At 49.1% G+C, this 20,107-nt stretch overlaps 1 protein-coding gene across 2 annotated transcripts in view; it reads left to right on the top strand.

Moving 5' to 3' along the window:
* Window positions 1–20,107, top strand: part of OSBPL8 (oxysterol binding protein like 8) — a 1,216,063-nt gene that overhangs the window by 29,933 nt on the left and 1,166,023 nt on the right. The window lies entirely within an intron of this gene.

Here is a 20,107-nt window from a genome sequence, read left to right as displayed (position 1 = left end):
ATGCCTTATTTTACTTCCGCCTTGCCGTCGCCAGCTGACACTGACGAAGCCAAGTGCTGAAACGCGTCTGTTCTATTTGATTTGTGCGCAAAATAAACCAAACCTGGTTTAGTCTGCTGTGAGTGCTGATTTATTGCCGGTTTCCAGCCTGCGGAGCTCGAAAATAAATATATTATACGCCCCGTGTGCCATGCCTACAACTCACTATCTGAGGCCTAGGTAAGCCACCCCTCTAGCAGGGTGCACTAGCCCTCAGGTGAGTGTACAGTGGCATGAACCCTGTACTCTTACAGTGTCTAAGTCAATTCTTGGACATTATAAGTGTAGTAAAGCCTTATAGAGTATATGGTCTGGGAGTTGCTCCCACTGGTTCTGCCCCCCACTTTGGGCGGGAGAATCGGGGGAGGGGGAGGAATCAAGCTAGTAGGAGTGGTGTGCCCGCCTTTACCAACCCCACCCCTCAGGTGGGGAGGCGAGGTGACGCACACATCTGTCACCTCCATCTTGAAGATGAGGGGACCCAACCATTTTGGAAGAAGCTCATGCCCCCCTCGCACTGGAGAGTGGCATAATAGGGGGTGGACCCACCCCAAGTAAGGGACACATTGGTCCTGACCTGCACACCCTTCTTAACACACCTAAATCTAGTATTTTGGGGCAACCCTCAATCTTGCCTCTTCAGATTCGAGGAAGAAGAACGAAGAGCTGTGCTGGATTTGCTCAACAAATGTTCTAAGTGTTGAACTGTTGATTTGTATAGGGAAAACAGTAACTTTAACTTGTATTGTGAGATCCTTATGTGTCGTACCTAGACATACCACCCCCAATACTTAAAGTAACTGAAAAGTATTCTAAAGTAATTATTGTGTAATGTAAACTGCTTTTTGAATAGATACCAACCTTTAACTATTGCAAATTCAACCACTTAAGTATACCTTTTTTTTTTATACCTATTCAATTGGTCAGGATTCAGTCTCTGAGTGTGTGCCTTCAGTCTTGTTTGAGTGAATAAAAAACATGCTTAACACCCACTCTGGATTAGCCTATCTGCTCACCCACACTATCACAAAGAGAGCTGTTAGTGCTTACCTAATTTAGCTTCTGCTATACATCTGGGGACTCCCTGCACTCTACCTCACTTTTTGTATAATATGTACAGAGACCGCTTCCTACATAATCTTTCAAATTGAACGGTGTTTGCTGAATGAAAGATCAACATTAACCACATTCAAGATCTGGTCATTGTAACTTTGAGATGTACGAGTAACTAGATTTGTCACAGTCTTACTGTCGGGTAAGGTCCTTAGGACTTGTCTGAAAATGAAGGGCCAGAATAATGCTGTGGATCTTTGTTTGTTGTGTCGCATCAAGTCCTTGGCTCCCAGAAGAGAAATTGAGAGTACATTTTGCGTACTATCCAGAGTTCAAGTCTGAGAAGCAGCTGGGCATCATCTATGTAAGTGAAACAATGAACACAAAAGGAATGGATTAATTTAACAATGGGAAGGAGCTATGCATGGGTTAAGAGTTAAGAAGCCTAAACCCTGGGGAAAGTCGTAGATGATCATCTGAATTGGAGCTTGGCAGAGTGGGATCGTCACAACCTGGGATCTTTTTAAGAGAGGGCCTGGTCCAGACCAGTGTGGAGTAATTAAGCCCTGTCTCATGCAGTCTATCACTAACAGTCGAGTAGTCTACATTGTTTAAGGCCACTGATGGATGTTGCAGGAAAATGTCCATGCCGCTGTGTTCATTAAGGTGCATTCTCAAGTTAGATAGAATTTCAGCAATGTACGGCTCTACTTGATCCAGTAGCTTGCGTGACTAAAGCATATTTGATATTAGGCTGCAGTTAGATAAATCCCCTTGGTGGCAATATATTTATAATTGAGAAGGGAACAATAGTTTTTGATTGATGTCCTTGGAAAACCTACGATCTGTGATGGGTTAATTCAGTCACTGGAAGGTGAGCTACAGAGTTGGGCAAGAGCTCTGAATTATTGCATCAGACGCATATCTTTGGGAGAACTCTAATGTTTTACGGCCAGAGGAAATTGGGACTGCTGTAATGCTTGCAGAGTTAATCTTAGTCTGGATCTCATGATAAATTTTATTTTTCCTTTTTTGATCAAAGCAATGAAGTTATTGAGACTTTTGGACCACTTTTTATTTGGGTTTGGAGACGGTGGAATTGTGCATATTATCTAGGCTCCTTTTACTTCATTTATTGGGAGCAGATGTTTGTAATCTGTTCCAGAGGAAAAAATGGATCGTGTGGGTTTTCCTTTTTTTTTTTTTTTTTTTTTTTTTTTTTTTTTGCTTTAGTCTTGTATAGACACAGATATTTCTGAAAAGTTACTTTTTGGGCTGTATCTGAATTGGGTTAATGCTTCCATTTCAAATGCATGTTTACACCCAATTTGTTTCTTACTTACATTGTTTCTCGTGTTTTCTTGCAATGACTTTGTGTTACTGCAAAGGTTTTTGATTTGTGTAATCCAGCTACATGGAGGATGAAAATGCTTGCGTGATCTCCTTGATCAGGATCAGTGTTTTTTTGATTATGCAAACTGCTCATAACTCCTCGGAAAAAGCTGTCTTTGAGACACTCTACGCCGACGTAGCCCAGAAACAGCTCAAGAAACTACATAACGTTCAAAACGCTGCTGCCAGATTGGTCCTCGAAATCCTCAGCCACATCACACAACACCCCGACAACTTCACTGGCTGCTGCTTAACAAGAGAATCACATTTAAGCTCCTCACACATGCCTACAAAGCTCTCCACAACATATGACCAGCATACCTGAACCACCGCCTCGCATTCCACGTACCCACCATACAACTTCGTTTCACCCAACGCGCCCTAGCCTCTGACCCCAGGATCCACAAGACCAGAACCGGAGGAAGTTCATTCTCTGCCTCACGCCTAGACCTGGAACTCCCTGCCCCTCCACCTCAGGCAATCTGCTTCGCTGACCCAATTTAAGAAGGACCTCAAGACTTGGCTCTTTGATCCTCCACACCCAGAGGGACCAGCAGCAGGTGAGTGGTGCCGCCTCTGTGGCCTTGCTGGCGGGACTGGGGGCCCGGGGGCTGTTCCGCACGGTCTGGTGTGCTGCGGCATAGGCGCTGTCTCTTTAGTGACCTTCCGGCCATTCCTAGTGGCCGCCGCTGGCACCTGGGCCTGGCGGCGGGCCCCCCGCGGCTACCTGCTTGTTCCGCCTCAGTCTGGTGTGCGCCCCCCCCTTCTCGCTGGCTGTTACCCTGCTCTGCCGTGCGGGCTCCGCCTGCTGCTACTCTTCCCTGTGCCTGGCTTCTCCTCAGCGTTTAACTCTCTCGGCCTGGATCACCTCCTGAGGGCCATACTGTGGAGATCGGGCCTCTGTCCTGTTGTGGCCTCGCCTCGCCCCCTGCCTTTTGTTTTGCCTGCTGTGGGGTGCGCCGCCGGAGCCTGTCGACCTCACCCTCATACTGGCATTGTTTCCTCTTGCCACCTTTGTGGCTCGCTCGTGTGAGCTACAGCTTTGGACTCTACTGCATCTCTGCTCTTCGGCGCTGTGGCCCTTGTGAGCTCCTTGGGGTAACATGGTCCCTGAGTTTTGCCTGTTGCTCTGCCCAGCACCTGGACTTGCTTTGCTGGCCTGGCCTTGCTCCCTACGGCGTATGTTGCGCCCTTTTCGATCTCTGCCTTCTGCAAACCGTGGCCTGGACTGGCCGCTGGGTGCATGTTGAGCTGCCACCTTTGTTCCTCCTATGGGCGCATGGACTGTCTGCTCTGCTGTGTCCTCATTTTCCTCGCTCACCGTGGCCTTGTGGAACTGGAGGTCTGCCTGTTTTATGCCAGTCTGATGTCTGCCGTGGCTCCTGCTTGACTTCCTCATTTGCCAGTTGCTTCGGTGGGATCCCACTCTTGTAGCGTCACTGTCTGCCACACCACCTCCTTATCTTGGCTGCTCATTGCCTCTCATATTCTTCCAGGTGTCTCTCCTCCGGATTCTGATCGCCCCATCGGGTTGATCCTACTTGTTTTTCACTGCCTTCTGCTGCCAGTTGCTGGGGGTCTGCATGCCCCAGACAGCACACAAAAACTATTATACCCACATCAAGAGCAAAAAGTCATCCTTCTTCTGCTCTGCCCTGGACAATGCCAAAAACCGCCCCAAAGAACTCTTCAACATCATTGGGAACCAAATTTCCATCCCTAAGGCAGCCAACTTAGTAGCATCCAAGACCCAGTGCGAAAACTTTGCTAGCTTTTTTAATGGAAAAAATCGCCAAAATTGATCGCTCATTCAGCACGAGTCCTGCACCCAACCACAACCCCCCAGTAACCCCGCCTATCTACTGGTCATCCTTCCAGCCGGTTAAGGAAGAAATGATAAGCAATCTTATCGCCGCCGCTAAACCCTCATCTCATTCCCTCGATCAACTTCCCTCGAGACTGACAAAGGATTTGAAGCTCACTCTAGCCCCTATCTGGGCCAAGATCATCAACAGCTCCTTGATCGAGGGCTTCATCCCCGACTGCCTTAAACTTGGTCAAGTTACACCACTTCTGAAAAAACCTGGCCTTGATCTCCTGTACATGAGCAACTTCAGACCGGTCTCGAACCTTCCGTTCTTAGCCAAAATTCTTGAAAGATGCGTGCTTTCACAATTAACCCTATATAGAAAAGGAGGTCCGAGTTACGAATCAATTCGTTCATAAAGTACATTCTGTATTACGCCATACAGACAGGCACCACAAGTTAATTGTACCAAAAGTAACTGAATAATTCTAGAAAAGGAAATATGCAGTTTACCAAATTTAACTTTGCATTTATTTATGCAATGATTTACTTGTGTATTTTTCTCAACATATTGAGTCACATATATTCAACAGCATTATGTAATTATAAATTCATTACATATCAAGTGCTCTCAGTGAGGAAGGGAAGTGTGAGAGTTGTGAGGGACTGGGTAAAGGTGGTGTGACTGTTTAAGAACATCGCGTCATAATCAAAAAACGCCTTTACAATCAAAGTAGTACGAGAGTTCCCAAGTTACATCACACATAGGTTAAAACAATTCTTTTCTTTGAATCCTATGGTGTGTTAGGTTGGCGTTGTCTACGTTTCGAACCCCATGTACGCTCAAGGGTTATTCATGCCTCATGTTGGGGTCTTCGTCAGGACAGTGAAAATAGAGAGCATCATAGGACAATAGACATCTGTGCCATCCTTGAATGGGCCTGTGCGCGCTCCTGGAAGTTTTGGACAAAATTCCTCATTGGAAAATGGACATCCCCGTGTCGGGTGTGGTTTAAAAAAATCATTCCTTGGGTTCAATGTGCAGCGTGCGCCGTTCTTTTCGGCGTGCAAACGCCGCCGTCAGTGCTCGCACCTACCTCGATGCAGGTTGGTGCTGGGGAAAGAGAGCGGGAAACAGTTGCTCATTGTTTTTTCCCATGGGCATCTACCTCCGATAGCCACGTCTCTAGGGTGAGCTACCAAGCTCCACACCCAAGGTTTCTGCCATTCTGGGAGTAGACAGAATATTGCAGTCTGGGATAGCTAGGTGCCATGGTTTGCAGGAAGTAGGCATCCAGCAGGAGGGGACCTGGTAGGCAATTGGCTAGTAGTCACTGCATCCCCAGAGAGCAATTTGTGGACCTAAAAGTGGATACCCTAGCCCCCACACCTCGGATCACATCTTCCCTGGAGAGATGACCCAAGGACTACTCTGCTGTTCCCTGGACCTGGCAAAGAGAAGCTGCACCCAAAGATTAGACTGCACCTGCTGATCCTTGCGCTAGCAAAGAGAGGGACTATGCCTATGGTACCCTGCTCGAGGAAATTCATCCTCCAGCCCCAGACAGAAGAGTGAACGCCACGGGTAAGTTGGCTGACTTCCTGTTACAGCTCCTGTGCCCCAAAATATGAAGAAGCCTGCCATGGAGAGTTGGTCGCCACAATCTCTTGATCGCCACTGAATCGCAGCCTTGTAGATTGAGTCCTGACTTCTAAAAGTTGCACCCTAGACTGCTAGACCTAGGAGAGTTGTTGGAATGCAATTTGTTAGACAAACACTAACCTCATTTAAAGGGAACTGCTGGTTTTACTGAAACTAGAGACCAGTAGACTAGTTGTAGCTGCTTTTTGGCTGGACTTCCTAGACTTTGAGGGGCCTCGACCTTTATGTCCAAAGTCCCCCCCACTGTATTCGTGGACCAATGGGTGGCTCCATGAAGTTCTTCGGCTGGAGCACCAATATTGTGGAAATTCAAAACTTGCATCTTAATTGCAAGACTGCTTAAGGAAAGAATTTGGGAGGTGGTTATACTGGCTGAGAATAAATACCTGATGATTGAGAATTTATACCGCGCAACTTAGCCCAAGGGCATCAAGGCGCACAAACTATACAGATCGTCTCAAATTCACCGAGTACACATCTAAGAATACGCCTGACAGAAAGACCAAGTTTTCAATTCTTTGCGAAAACTCGCCAGCGAGGGTAATCCCACCAATTCAGGTGGGAGAGAGTTCCAAAGCTTAGGAACTACGGTGACAAAGGCTTTCCCTTTCCATCTTGCTTTGGGACTAATAGATTTTTAGAAGATGACCGGAGGGTCCTGCAGGGAGAATAGGGATGAAGGAGAGACCGAATACACTCTGAACCAGAGCCATAAACAGCCCAATGAGCAAGGCAAAGAAGCTTACAAGTGATCCTGGACTCGACAGGGAGCCAATGAAGAGATTTCCTGGCCAGGGTTGCAGAAGAGAGCCTAGGAAGATTGAGCATCATCCTGGCCGCAGCATTCTGCACCATCTGTAAGCGATGGACAAGGCTCTTATTCAAGCCCACATACACAGCGTTACAGTAGTCCAGTCTCGAGGAGACCCGAGCCACTGGAGCCTGTTTTCGGGCATCCGGAGAGAGGTAGGATGCGATCTTTCTGAGGATCCTCAATCAATCAATCAAGATATTTGTATAGCGCACTACTCACCCGGAGGGTCTCAAGGCGCTTTGGGGAGGGAGGTACGCTACTGCTCGAACAGCCAGTTCTTGAGTTGCTTCCTGAAGGAGAGGTGGTCTTGGGTCAGACAGAGGTGGATGGGGAGGGAGTTCCAAGTCTTGGCTGCCAGGTAGGAGAAGGATCTTCTCCCATGGTGGCTCTTCGGATGCGTTGAACGGCGGCGAGGGCGTGGCTGGTTGATCGAAGCTGGCGGGTGGGAGTGTAGAAGGTCAGGCGGTTGTTGAGGTACCTGGGGCCCAGGTCGTGGAGGGCCTTGTGTGCGTGGGTGAGGAGTCGGAATGTGATTCTCTTGGTGACGGGGAGCCAGTGCAGGTCTCTCAGGTGTCCGGAGTGTGGCTGTGTCGGGGGATGTCCAGGATGAGTCGTGCGGAGGCGTTCTGGATGAGTTGGAGTCTTTTCTGTAGTTTGGCTGTGGTTCCGGTGTAGAGGGTGTTTCCGTAGTCCAGTCGGCTGATGACGAGTGCCTGGGTGACCGTCTTCCTAGTTTCGGTGGGGATCCATCTGAAGATCTTTCGGAGCATACGTAGGATGTTGAAACATGATGATGAGACGGCGTCATCGAGAGGGAGGAGTCCAGGATGAAGCCCAAGTTGCGTGCGTGGTCTGTTGGTTTGGGTGCGCTGCCCAGGGCAGGGGGCCACCAGGAGTCGTCCCAGGCAGAGGGTGATGATCCCAGGATGAGGACTTCCATCTTGTCTGAGTTCAGTTTCAGGGGGCTGTTCCTCATCCACTCGGCTACGTCTTTCATCCCTTCGTATAGGTTGGTTCTGGCGGTGGCTGGGTCGTTGGTGAGGGAGAGGATCAGCTGGGAGTCGTCGGCGTAGGAGATGATGTTGAGGTTGTGTTGGCGTGCGATGGCTGCGAGGGGGCTCATGTAGACGTTGAAGAGGGTGGGGCTGAGCGATGATCCTTGTGGTACGCCGCAGGTGACTTTGGTGGCCTCGGATGTGAACGGGGGGAGGCTGACTCTCTGGGTTCTTCCGGTGAGGAACGAGATGATCCTCTCTAGTACCTTCTCTTGGATTCCGATGTTGCTGAGGCGCTGCACTAGGGTGCGGTGGCAGACGGTGTTGAACGCTGCGGAGAGGTCTAGGAGGATGAGGGCCGCTGTTTCCCCATTGTCGAGCAGGGCTCGGATGTCGTCCGTGGCTGCGATGAGGGCGGTCTCGGTGCCGTGGTTGGCTCGGAAGCCGGACTGCGAGTGGTCAAGGGATCCGTTCGTCTCGAGGAAGGCGGCAAGCTGTCTGTTGACGGTCTTCTCGATGACTTTGGTAGGAAAAGGGAGGAGCAAGATGGGGCGGTAGTTCTTGAGGTCGGTGGGGTCTGCTGATGGTTTCTTCAGGAGGGCGCTGAGTTCGACATGCTTCCAGCTTTCCGGGAAGGTGGCGGTGTTGAAGGAGCAGTTGATGATGTCCCGGAGTTGGGGTGCGATGACAGTCGGCCTTGTTGAAGACGTGGTGGGGGCATGGGTCGGTTGGTGATCCGGAGTGGATGGTGTCTTCGGTGCTGACAGGGGTCCAGGCGCGGAGGGTGGTGGTGGGGGGCGTCGGTTCAGTGGTTGGGTGCGTGGTCTGTGCGTCGAAGCTGTTGTGTATGTCGGCGATCTTGCTGTGGAAGAACGAGGCGAGTGAGTCGCAGAGGTCTTGTGAGGAAGTGATGTTGTTGTTTCCGGCGCTGGGGTTGGAGAGCTCTTTGACGATGCTGAAGAGTTTCTTGCTGTTGTGTGCGTTGTTGTCTAGTCGTTCCTGGAATGCTGTCTTCTTGGTGGTGTGAATCAGCTGGTTGTGTTTGCGGGAGGCGTGCTTGAGGGCGGTCATGTTGTCTGTAGTCTGGTCTTTGCGCCAGGCTTTCTCGAGGGTACGGCAGTTCTTCTTGGAGTTCTTGAGATCGTTGTTGAACCAGGAGGCTTTCTTGCTGCCGGGCCTGCTGGGATGGTTTTTCAGAGGTGCAAGGTCGTCAGCGCAGTTGGTGATCCACTGTGTGAGGTTGTTGGCTGCTTGGTTGGGGTCCGTTGAGCTGGCGGGAGGGTTCTGGCTCAGGGATGTGGTGAGCTGGTCGGTGGTGATCTTGTTCCAGCTCCTGCGGGGAACCTGTTGCGGATGGTGGTGAGTCGTGGTCCTTCTGAAGCTGAAGTGGGCGCAGCTGTGGTCTGTCCAGTGGAGTCCGGTGGAGTGGCTGAAGGAGATGGACCTGCTGTAGGAGAAGACTGGGTCAAGCGTGTGTCCGGCGTAGTGGGTGGAGGTGTTCACCAGTTGCTTGAGTCCGAGGTTGTCCAGCAGGGTGGTGGTGTTGCTGTCATCGTTGTTCTCCAGGTGGAAGTTGAGGTCCCCTAGGAGGATGTAGTCAGCGGAGGAGAGGGCGTGTGGGCTGGCGAAGTCTGCGATGTCTTCGCTGAATTGTGTGAGAGGTCCTGGGGGTCTGTAGATGAGTGTGCCTCTGTGAGGGTGTCGTCGGAGTTGGTCGTGATGCTGATGGTGTTCTTGTGGACGATGGCGATGCCTCCTCCTGTCTGGTTGACGCGGTCCCTCCGGGTGATCTTGTATCCGTCCGGGATGGCGATGTCTGGCACTGAAGAGGCGCCATGTTTCCGTGAGGAAGGCGACGTCTGGAGATGTGGTGTCGAGCAGTTTCAAGAGTTCCGCAGCGTGCCTGTGGGCGGAGCTTATGTTGAGCAAGATGCACTTCAGGTTCTTGCTGCTGGTGCTCGGCTTGGCGGGTGCGGTACAGGTCCGGATGCAGGAGAATTTGCAGGATTGGCAGGTGAAGGGTCCATGGGTGCGTCTTGGGGTGGCTCGGTAGCAGCCGGGGACCCGGCCGGTGTTGAGTGCGTTGAGGATGGCTGCGTCTTAAGTCTGGCGGGTGGGTTGGCATCTGCGGGGGCCAGGGGTTCTGGCGCTGGGCGCGGTCCAGGCGCGGACGGGCGAAGACTGGCTTGCCTTTGGCGCGCCTTTGGCGCGCCCGCTGCGCATACGTGCGGACTCTGCCATAAATGGAGAGTTGGGGAGGCGGAGCGAGGGAGGAGCAGCTGGGAGGCGGGAGCGGGGTGGCGAGTGGGGAGGGGAGCGGTGAACAGAAGGAAACGGGGTGGGGCTGCGGGGGAGCAGCAGCGGGGAGCGGGGTGGAACAGCGGGAGAAAACGTCGGTAGAAGCACAAAAAGAATCAGGGGCACAACAGTGGAAGCAACGAAAACGAAATCAGGGGCACAACAGTGGACGCGAAATACAAATACAAATACTGGCACAACAGTGAAGCAAATACAATTACTGGCAGCGGAGACCGGGCACACTCTGGATGTGCCACGCGGCGGGTGGAGCGACCTGCTCTGACGAGGTCAGGTCGGTCACAACTCCCCGCCTTGCGGACACCACCTTAAGTATCCAGTGGGAGGGAGGAGCAGCTGGGAGGCGGGAGCGGGGTGGCGAGTGGGGAGGTGAGCGGTGAACAGAAGGAAACAGGGGTGGGGCCGCGGGGGAGCAGCGGCAGGGAGCGGGGTGGAACAGCGGGAGAAAACTGCGGTAGAAGCACAAAAAGAATCGGGGGCACAACAGTGGAAGCAACCAAACGAAATCAGGGGAACAGTGGACGCGAAATACAAATACTGGCATAACAGTGAAGCAAATACAATTACTGGCAGCGGAGACCGGGCACACTCTGGATGGGCAACGTGGCGGGTGGAGTGACCGGCTCTGACGAGGTCAGGTCGGTCATCCGGATGATACCACAAGAGGTGGAGACCGTCCTGCTGACCTGACGGCCACCAGTCATTAGACCAGATGTCTTGGCCGCCCCCAAAAATTAAGACATCCGTCTTCTCCCCGTTGAATTTTAGAAAATTTCGTATCATCCACTGGGAGACTGCCTCCATGCAGGTTCTGAAGTTGAGGGCAGATTCACTCACGGACTGTGTGAGGGATACCATGATTTGGGTGTCGTCGGCATACGACAACACCTCAAAACCATATGACCGCACTACCCTGGCAAGTGGGGCGACGTATATATTAAAAATGGTAGGACTTATGGAAGATTCCTGGGGCACCCCACACTGCACTGGTTTGGGGGGGGACAAAAAAATCACCCAGCTTCACTCTTTGTTCCCTCTGATGTAAGGAGACTAAGGGCTGAGCCTCCAATTCCTAACTCCCTGAGCCTGGCAACCAGGACCAGGGGAGACAGGGTGTCGAAAGCTGCTGTGAGGTCAAGTAGGACCAGAAGAGTAATCTTGCCCCTATCAACCCTCGAGCGGATATTGTTGACTACCACCTTGAGGACAGATTCAGTACTATGGGCCCTTCGAAAGCCATGCTGCGAAATGTCCAGCAGGCCTGAATCATCCAGGAAGGTGGTAAGGTGGCGATTAAGATGGGTCCCAAGAATCTTGGCGGGCAGGAAGCAGGGAAATCAGTCGAAAGTTTTTCAGACCCCCAGGGTCAAGAGAGGCCTTCTTGAAGAGAGGCTTGACAACCGCCTGTTTCCAGGCGAGGGGAAAGGTTCCCTCCGTAATTGCTAGGTTCATCACCTCAAGAAGAGGGGGAATAACAACCTCCCTGCAGGCCTTCAGGATTTGAAGCGGACAGGGGTCCAGAGGGGAGCCTGATTTGATGTTGTCAAGGAGGCGGTTAATCTCATCTAGGGTGAGAAGCAGAAAGACAGACAGGCTCGGCCCAGGTTCCGAAGCCTGGAGCCCTGCTACGAAAGCAGGAGGGTGGGGAAGGAGCAGACTAGGCTCAGGTACAGGAGCCAGAGGCACTGCTGCGAGGGGGGAAAGGGGACAGGGATCCAGCTGATGATTAAGAAGTTCTAAAGCATTATAAATGTCGGCAATTTTTGTGTGGAAGAAAGTGGAAATTTTGTTACCGAGCTCCTGTGTTTCAACAATAGGATCATTAGTCTTGGGGGCAGAGAGGGAGTCAATGATCTTAAAGAGATCTTTAGAGGATTTCAAGGAGGTGGTAAGATTAACATAGAAGGCCTTTTTTTCTCAATAACTGCTAATTTATATTCTTTTAAGAGATGTTTATGTTGTATCTTCTCAGTGGGGTCGAGATTGCCGCGCCAGAGCCTCTTGTCTTCTGCATCCCTGTCTCAATTGTCTAAGTTTATCAGAGAACCATGGCGCAGAAGGGCTCTTGTTAGATCTTTCTTTTGAAAACCAAGACTCTGGACTTTTAAAACCACTATATTGGCTTCTTTGGCCTCAGAATGGGAGTGTTATATTTCCTGTTTGAGAGTTTCTAAATAGTCCACAAAATGCATGGCTGCAACTTCCAAAGCCGGCATTAGAACCCACACCTAGGTTTGAAAAGCAGTTTAGCCACAAGACCACATTTCCTTCCTTTACTGTGTTACGTTTTTCAGAGCCTAGTACACACCAGCTGGGCCACCATTTCCGGAGCTCGCAGTATTTTGAGTAATGGAGATGTCTGACTAAAAGAGAATCGGACGCCACAGATGTTATTCGATACATCTGTACATCATGTTCCATACTTCCTGACTGGGCATTCCTTTTAGATCTGCATGAACACCATGGCTCGGGCAGATTACCTGTGTAAATTTATCACTGATTGCTTCAATGAAACGCAGTCCAAGTCAAACACTAGTTGGACAGTCGATCTGTTTCTGCTACTTGTGCTTTCTACTTGTTTTATTTCACCTGGGTTCAAGGTTGAGCGCTGCTGTGTTGCCTCAGACAAATGACATTCAATGTAACTCCATGTTCATAGTTTGATAACTTCTTTTTTTAAACCTTTAAATGGTTAGTTGGTGGTAGCGCATAAATGGAAAAACTGGCGTATAAATAGTTAAGTAATCTGGACGTTCCTAGGGCTCATGTTAAAGGGAATGAGAGGCATGGTGGTAGACAGAAGATGCTGCTGTGGATCACTGAGCGAGGATCGGCTACCACAAGGGTTAATCATTCATACTTGATGCTGGGGCTGTAGGGTGGGTGCGTGTGTGGGTATTGGGTGCGTGTGCGGGTATTGGGTGGGTGGGTGGGTGGGTGGAAGGGAGGGAGGGAGGGAGGGAGGGTTGTGGTGGGCTGGAAGCTGTAGAATGATTGGATAGATGGCTAGTGCAGGTAGACTTGCTTTACTTAGCAAGTTGGATCTCTGTGGTACTCTAAACTAATAATACCGGAGTACCACACCACCATTAATAATACATTAACTCTGTAGATGTGAGCAGCATCATTTGTCGGGACGTATTTATTTCCCCCGGGTGGCATAACCATATGTGGTGTTTAACATGCTCCTCACCAGAGAAGGAGTGTTGCGTTCTTAATGTATTTATTATATTGATAGAACGCAATATAATGTTAACATAATGTATAATTTATTGATTGTATTTATAGAATGCAATATAATGTTAGTTTTCATAATGTATAACTAGTCCCCTTCCATTTGGCACTTATTATCCAAGAAAACTGCAACCTAGTTTGTAGTTGTCTGTGGAGGCAATGCTTCATGTGGACGTGGACCAATTCCCAACTGTCCAAGAACAGTTGGAAAGTGACTTCTGTTGCTCTTACTGCCAGCGTCAAACGGATTGCCTGGTATGCTTCAGTACATTAAAGTACCATTGCCATCACTTGTATTTACAGCCACCAAAATTATGTAATTCTGTGACCATGCCATTTTCCACAAAATTAATGATTTGACACACTTGCCAAAAAATCTGTGATCTGCTGCATAATTTGCAGATTTTACCCCAAAAATAATGTTTCTACCTCCAACGGATCATGAGTTTCTAATACGCCTCCACACATACTGCCACACTATGGCAAGCCCTTTGCAAAGGGCATTTTTCAATTGCTGATTACTGTAGTTAGGTGTTGAACTGATACTTATGAGGTGAAACTTATCCCGGGCAAAGATAATGCGTAACAGTTACAAAATAAGAAATATTGCCACAAAGTGATGAAGCACTAGACCATATAATTTCCCCTTTCTTGCTGCCTAATTTAGTCTACACTGGCACATAATTTAGTTCACCTCTGCTGTATAATTCCAGTGGCCCGACTTCTACTCCATCCTGCTGTGTTTGTACTGGGGAGTCAGGTAAACAATTATTTGAAGATATTATATAAGGGGAGCAGAGCAAGAGGCAAAACTGGAATGGTGAGAAAAAGGCCTGTTTATCTTTTCACATCTTAAAATTCTCAACTGACTACCTGTCCTCAGAAGAATCCAATTCAAAGCGATCACTTTACTGTAACCGCACGTATTTCCAGAAACTGTTGAATCAATACCCCCCCTATCCGGGCACTCTGGGTGGGAGACGTGCCCCTCTTGAGAGTTCCAAACATCAATCAATCGAGCTGCAGGCAGATCCTTCTTCTTGGGCCTTTATTACAAGTTTGTCTGAATGGGATGGGATATTTACCACATGTGGTAAATACCATTACCCTATGGTGAAGTATTTACCACATGTGGTAAATACCTTTTTTATTCCGAGTTTTCAACAGGAAAACGTGACTGACATGCTGAATCGGTTTGTAGTACCCGTTTTGCCTTTTTTACCGGGTCGTTTCCCCCCGGTAATTTTTGGCAGCTTTGACCTGCAGGAATTTATTAGAGGAAAACCGATAGGGTGTGATAATTATCATACCAGTCATAATTTTATCCTGTTTGCACAGGGATCGGATGAATACTGAACTCTTAATGAAGGCATTTGTATCGTAACTCTGCGATTCTTTCCCCTTATAGGTTGAAATGCGCCAACTGAACTTTTCTTCTGCTAGAAGCTCAAAACCTATTTTTTTTTACAGAAAACTAGATCATTACCTCATCCTCTGTAGCCTTTCGAGCCAGGGTGCCCTGCTTTAGGCCTTCTGTTTCGCTCTGCAAATACCTCATTCATTTGTTTTATTGTTCTGTGTATTTATATGCAGTGTAAACACTACTGGCCGTGCTATAGTACCCTACGTGGGCATTTAAAACTGGCAGGCTTCTTTAAATTAGGAAGCATAAAAAATTAGCTTGTATTTAGAAATTACCACGGTTTTTTTCGACTTTTTTTTTAATGCACAAGTCATTCCCTCAATGACTTCTCCTAATTTGAAATTTCTGATTGTCCGGACAGATTGGGTAGCAGAGCAAACAGAAAGAGCGAATTGATAATTATGTGGCAGGAGGTTTATGGGATAGCAGGAAGCACATCAAAGATAAGATAAAGCAGGTGTTGGAATAATGCTCCTTATCGCGAAAAAGAAAAGCCTTGATAAGGTGCATGAATGTACATTCACCTTATTTAACCATGCGCTGAAACCTGGGGAAGGCTCCTTCTCTGTGAAAACGATTGCAAGGTGCCTAATCTAAAGTACACATTGCTTGCGTTACACCCGGCAAAGCTTTAAAGTTCTAATAGAGGAAAGGTAGGGTCAAGTTGCAGATATTTTTCTTAAACATTGGTAACCGTGTATTTGACAGATTGTTACATACTTTGTGGTCTAACTTTGGCAAAAATAACGTCATATTAAAAACAAGCATTTGCAATGCAATAGGTCTCGCATTATTTAAGTTTGAGCTATTAGCATTGTAAATGGCAATTGTTTTTTGCTTTATGCTATAGTTTTTTTTTACATAAAAAGCTACATTTAAAATATGTTTTATTAAAGTTATTTATGCAGTATCTAAATTTTGTTTGCATAAAACAGTATAATAATATCTTAGTAAAAAAGTCAAATATTTTAATGGAAATTCACCAAATCTTCATTTATGTGTTGGTTTTGAAAATAGCTAAATTAATAGCTTTGTCATTTACAATGCCAATAGTTATAACTTTCGCAAATGTGACACCTATAGCATTTGTAATGCAACATTTGTATTTACGTGACTTAGATGTATTGATATTACAAATAACAATGGCTTTTAATTTTTTTTAATACTTAATAAAAGTGATTGTAATTTATAATGGCAATAGCTTAAACTTTTGTAAATAACTTTTGTGAAGATTATGTTCAGTGTATTTTATTGTAACAAAATCCAAGAACAGAAGTGAAATATTAACATCTTTTTGTGACATTTGTAATAAAGCTTGAAACATTGAGAGAACATATTTGTGCTGTGGTGGTGCTGAGTGATGCTGTGGTGGTGCTGAATGGGGCTGTGGTGATGCTGTGGTGGTGCTGAGTGGTGCTATGGTGGTGCTGTGGTGGTGCTGAGTGATGCTGTGGTGGTGCTGAGTGGTGCTGTGGTGGTTCTGAGTGATGCTGTGGTGGTTCTGAGTGATGCTGTGGTGGTTCTGAGTGATAATGTGGTGGTGCTGAGTGACTGTACTCACTGTCACTCTGCACTCACTGTCACTCTGCACTCACTGTCACTCTGCACGCACTCTGCACTCACTGTCACTCTGCACTCACTCTGCACTCACTGTCACTCTGCACTCACTCTGCACTCACTGTCACTCTGCACTCACTCTGCACTCACTGTCACTCTGCACGCACTGTCACTCTGCACTCACTGTCACTCTGCACTCACTGTCACTCTGCACTCACTGTCACTCTGCACGCACTCTGCACTCACTGTCACTCTGCACTCACTGTCACTCTGCACTCACTGTCACTCTGCACTCACTGTCACTCTGCACTCACTGTCACTCTGCACTCACTGTCACTCCGCACTCACTGTCACTCTGCACGCACTCTGCACTCACTCTGCACTCACTGTCACTCTGCACGCACTCTGCACTCACTGTCACTCTGCACGCACTCTGCACTCACTGTCACTCTGCACTCACTGTCACTCTGCACTCACTGTCACTCTGCACTCACTGTCACTCTGCACTCACTGTCACTCTGCACTCACTGTCACTCTGCACTCACTGTCACTCTGCACTCACTGTTTCTGCACGCACTCTGCACTCACTGTCACTCTGCACTCACTGTCACTCTGCACTCACTCTGCACTCACTCTGCACTCACTGTCACTCTGCACGCACTCTGCACTCACTGTCACTCTGCACGCACTCTGCACTCACTGTCACTCTGCACTCACTGTCACTCTGCACTCACTGTCACTCTGCACGCACTCTGCACTCACTGTCACTCTGCACTCACTGTCACTCTGCACTCACTGTCACTCTGCACTCACTGTCACTCTGCACTCACTGTCACTCTGCACTCACTGTCACTCTGCACTCACTGTCACTCTGCACTCACTGTCACTCTGCACTCACTGTCACTCTGCACTCACTGTCACTCTGCACTCACTGTCACTCTGCACTCACTCTGCACTCACTCTGCACTCACTGTCACTCTGCACGCACTCTGCACTCACTGTCACTCTGCACACACTCTGCACTCACTGTCACTCTGCACTCACTGTCACTCTGCACTCACTGTCACTCTGCACTCACTGTCACTCTGCACTCACTGTCACTCTGCACTCACTGTCACTCTGCACTCACTGTCACTCCGCACTCACTGTCACTCCGCACTCACTGTCACTCCGCACTCACTGTCACTCTGCACTCACTCTGCACTCACTGTCACTCCGCACTCACTGTCACTCCGCACTCACTGTCACTCCGCACTCACTGTCACTCCGCACTCACTGTCACTCCGCACTCACTGTCACTCCGCACTCACTGTCACTCCGCACTCACTGTCACTCCGCACTCACTGTCACTCTGCACTCACTCTGCATGCACTCTGCACTCACTGTTTCTGCACGCACTCTGCACTCACTGTTAGTCTAAAGGCGAAACTCAGACTGTTGAATTGTCGATAAGGCAGCTTCTTCACACTGCATGCAATCTCCTGGCCTGGAGAAGCCGGAATGCCGGCGGGACCGCTTGCCGGCTCTGCCACTACCCAAAGATAGATATTTGCCATATCTGCACTTGCCCCGTCCGAGAAGAGAGTGTTCTTGAAACAGCCGGAACCCGCACATGTACGAAGGTATTATAGCCTCACTTCAAGAAGATCTTATGCTTTGGGAAATTCCCAAAATGTATGACCTTTGCTGAATCAAAATTGACCTTGCTGGCATCACAGAATAGGGGTACCTGATAACTGTGCCCTGACCGCGCTGGCACCGCAGAGCACGCACGCCAAGTCACTGTCCACGTTTGCCGTATTCCGAGTGCATAACGGTTCTGGGCCTTTTATGACGGTGGTTCAGTTTTCTCTTCATTATTCATGCCTTTCCTCGCCAACAAGCAACTTCATTATTCTACAAACCACGGCCACGGTCCAACAGCTCTCATGTGTTTAACTTCTGATGTTATAACATGCACTTTTCGTCGTCTCTGAGCCCTATTTAATGATCAGTCCTGTTCCTGCCCCAGCCCTATTTCTGCTCATTTTAAAACATGCACCACACACTTTTTCCGCACTCTACTTCATGTTCTTATTGGCATGGAACAATGCACCTAGCACGCTCCTCTTGACTGAGCACGGATTCAGCAATAATGCTATCGAATTAGCATTGTGTTTAAACAGGGAACGATGTCTGCTATGTGATCTTAACACGAGACTAAATAGCTCTTTTACTGTGTTTTTTATTGTAACGAGCATTATTTTATTGTAAGTTTTAATAAACTGTAGTTACAATCAATATGCATTCACTTTCGGTCCTTGCGGCTCAAGCATGTCGATGGGTCTCATATTCTGAAGATATGGACCCACAATCTCTGCTTATACCTTGGTTAAGAGCCGAAATCTCTCGGATTTGCGATCAGTAGGGTATGATGGAAAGGATTTTCCAAGGGCAGTTGGACTTGTTTACAAAAATGGTATGTGTGCGCATAATACTGTTGAAAAGTACAGACCCACTCAGGTATTCGGCCCCAACAAAAAAGAAAGAGGAGCGACTTTGGTTGGGGGGTGGGGGGTTAATACCAAACGCTGTGTACATGGAAACGAGTGGCGGGAGAGGAAAATAAATTCCAGGAAGCAATCCGCTCTTCAGCTTTCCTGTCGGGTTTTGTAAACGGACGCTTAAATTGTGGAGCGTGAGCAACCGGTTTGCGTGATCAAGATGAAAAAAAAAACCACAATCCTAATTCCTGGCCCCCGGTGCCTATAGCAACGGACATCCGTCTCCTTGGAAACTAATCTCGTGGTATTCGAACAATGCACCGGGGGCCTTTAATCTGCCGAACACTGGAAATCTGTATTCGAGGCTGCTTCTGCTTCTCCCTCACCGTCAGGAACTCGAACCGACCTAAAAAACACGCAGTTTCCCAGAACACGGGGGCGGGGGCTTATTCTAAATCCAAACAAGCACTCTTCAGCGTTTTGCGCCGGCCTGCGACCAGGAAGTCAGGCAGGCCGGGCGGGACAACCGGAAGTAGGAGGGCGGGAGCCTACCCCGCCTCCCACGGAAGAGCCGCGATTGTTTGGAGCACCGGAGCAGGCAGGAGCCTACCCTGCGCCCCGGTGCCGAAGAAGAGTCTTGCTGCCGGTGGGAGCCGCTGCACTGAGGAAGCCGGTGAGTGGGGCTTCGCCTTGTGTGGGGGGGGGGGGGAGGGGCATCTGTGTGCGCGCGCGCACGCGGCGGCGGGCTGTGTATGTGTGTGAGCGTGCATGTGTGTGTGTATGTGTCCTGGAGTCTGTGTGTATGCGTGTGTGTGAGGGGGGGGGGGGGTTGCCTGTCTGGGTGCCTGCGTGTCTGTGTAAGTGTAAATGCGTGTGCGTGTGTGTGGAGCCGAGAGGAGAGGGGCTGGTGTGTGTGGAGGGGTCTCTGTGTATGCGTGTAGGTGACGGGGGTGTGCCTGTGTATGCGTGTGTATGTGCGCATGCGTGAGTGCTGTGTATGCGTGTGGCTGTGATGTGCGCATGCGTGAATGTTGACGCGCGTGCACGCAGCTCAATCCAGCCAGGATAAGCTCGTCACAGTTTCTTGTCCCTCATTCCCCGGTGTCAGGCAGCTATAAGTCTCCGACCCTGGACGCATCCTTCGGATGCGAATTCCAGGGCGAGACCTAAAAAAGGCTTTGCAAGTGACAGATTATCTTTGGTCCGCGTTTTTGGGAAATTGGGTTGCACATGAGATATCCAGGGTTTGATTTGGCATGTGACATGTCACAGGGGCCGCAAGGAGAATGGTGCGCTGGACATTTGGTTCTCACAACAAGCACACAACCCAC

The sequence above is a fragment of the Lissotriton vulgaris genome, chromosome 1_1, assembly GCF_964263255.1.
Source record: "Lissotriton vulgaris chromosome 1_1, aLisVul1.2, whole genome shotgun sequence".
Classification (NCBI taxonomy): domain Eukaryota; kingdom Metazoa; phylum Chordata; class Amphibia; order Caudata; family Salamandridae; genus Lissotriton; species Lissotriton vulgaris.
The sequence above is the reverse complement of the archived record's forward strand: the minus strand, read 5'-3'. Positions and strand labels throughout refer to the sequence as shown.